Source organism: Berghia stephanieae, chromosome 2, assembly GCF_034508935.2.
Source record: "Berghia stephanieae isolate SIO BIC M18660-M18661 chromosome 2, UCSD_Bste_1.3, whole genome shotgun sequence".
Lineage (NCBI taxonomy): Eukaryota > Metazoa > Mollusca > Gastropoda > Nudibranchia > Aeolidiidae > Berghia > Berghia stephanieae.
Genome location: NC_088361.1, coordinates 2061887 through 2064386, shown reverse-complemented (window position 1 = coordinate 2064386; position 2500 = coordinate 2061887).

The following is a 2500-nucleotide window of genomic DNA, read 5'->3' as shown; positions in this document are numbered from 1 at the left end:
TATACCCAGCTATCCCTCGGCTGTTTACTCGCTCTCTCTCACCTCCCCTCCCCCCTTTCTCTCTCTCTCTCTCTCTCTCTCTCTCTCTCTCTCTCTCTCTCTCTCTCTCTCTTTCTTTCTTTCTTTTTCCCCCCTCTCTCTCTCTTTCTTTGTCCCCCCTCTCTCTCTCTTTCTCCCTCCCCCCCTCTCTCTCTAATTCCCCCTCTCTACCGGTCCGCCTCAAACCAACCCCCCTCCCACCCCCCCCCTTTTTTTTTTTTTTTTTCTCTCTCTCTCTGTCTCTCTCTCTCTCTCTCTCTCTCTCTCTCTCTCTCTCTCTCTCTCTCTCTCTCTCTCCCCCTCTTTTCTGTCTATCTACCTATCTATCTGTCTATCCATCTATCTATTTATCGGTGTATTCCACTTTACTATCGCATCGTTCCTTCGCAAGATTCGACCTTCGCTCATCCAACAAACACCCCCCCCCCCCCCACCTCCGCCGTGACTCTTTCACCTCGCCCCCTGCACCGCCCCCTACTGTTCCACTACAGTGTTCTACTACTACTACTACTACTACTACTACTACTACTACTACTACTACTACTACCAATATGTCTTTTACCTTCCATTATAGTCTGGAAAGTTCGGTTCCCTGACGCTGACCTTTGCTTATCAATTAGATCACCCCCCTGGGGCACCCTATCCTCTACCCACGCCACGCTAACATTTCATTCATACTGCAACCACCATTGAGTACAGACGATACAAGTTATTTTTCATTATATTTTATTTGTTTTCCACGTTTATTTGTGTATTGTTGTGCTGACGAAGGGTTTGTACCCGAAACGTCCATTGTCTGTTTTGTTCCCATACGAAGCCTTTCCATTTCACTCTTTCGTTATATAGCGCTTATGCTGAAGTTTCGAATCGCTTCACATTGACCATCGGTAAAATACATTACAGATTTGGACATACTAACAAAAGCTCACACACATCCAATTACACACACGCATCTATATATATGTATTTTATATACACGCATACATATAAACACATATATGCACACAAACATATCATATACACGTACACACTAAATATACATACTTGCATAAAACATATATACACCTACATACACACACACACTTAACTAAATGTATACACGAGTGCACACACACATATATACGAATGCACTTTGCAATAATTCTTGGCATAATCTAATTTAAATACTTCTCAAAGAGATAGGTTTTCAGTTTATTTTTGAATTTATCAATGCTGCTTTCAAGTCTGACTGACAGTGGGAGTGAATTTCAAGTGATAGGGCCTACTTTACTGAATGATCTGTCACCAACGTGTTTAAGATTAGTTTTTGGGATTTGAAGGTGATACAGTTTTGAGGACATGAGATTTTGAGTGGGGTTGTAGGGGACAATCAAGTCTTGAATATAGGCAGGGCTTCGTGAATTGATGGCATCAAAACAAAGTAGAGCAATTTTGTATTTAATACGAGTGTTAACTGGTAGCCAGTGTAATTCCCTCAACATCGCCTTGACACCCATCGAGTCACTGCGACCAATACCTAGGACAAGCCTTGCTACTCTATTCTGAACTTTTTGTAATTTTTCGAGTTTTATGTCTGGCAGACCAGCAAGTAGCGAGTTACAGTAATCAAGGCGTGAGAGTGTCAGTGCACAAACAACTGTCTTCAGCAAATGGAGAGAAATATAGTTTCATTTGATGGATTCTCTTTAATTCAAAATTCATGGTTTTGATCATCTTGTTTATTTGATATGCTGAATCAGTCGTCGAGCACAACGCCAAGGTTTTTCACTTTGGATGACATACAGATGTGACAATCACCAACAAGTATGGATGGTAATATTGTCTTTTTAATATTTGACGGAGTGCCGCAAAGCATGATCTCCGTTTTGTCATCATTTAGTTTTAATTTATGCTCCTGCATCCAATGCGAAATAGATGAGCAGCATTGCACAATATCAGATGAAGCGCTATGTATGCCAGATGGCACAGCAGATTTGTACAACTGTGTATCATCGGCATACATATGGTAATTCACACCATGTGAAGAAATGACTCACCCAAGTGGCATTGTTTACAGGGCCGAGTACCGAGCCCTGAAGAACTCCAAACTTCAGTGGTAAGGGGTTTGACTGTTTGCCATTAACTAAAACGAACTGGGTTCTACCAGTAAGATATGATTCAAACCATCGCAGTACAATATCGTTAATACCATCTATATTAGAAAGGCTCTGGATTAAAATTGAGTGGTCAATGGTGTCAAACGCAGCTGACAAGTCGAGCAGTGCAAGAATTGACACTTTGCCATTGTCACACAATAGCAATAAGTCGTTGACAATTTTCCAAAGCGCCGTCTCTGTACAGTGTCTTTCCCTGTATGCCGATTGGTATTTTCCAATCAGTTTATTTGCGAAAAGGTTGTCTTTCAGTTGTTTCATGACAATTTTTTCAAGAATCTTTGATATGAAGGAAAGATTGGATACAG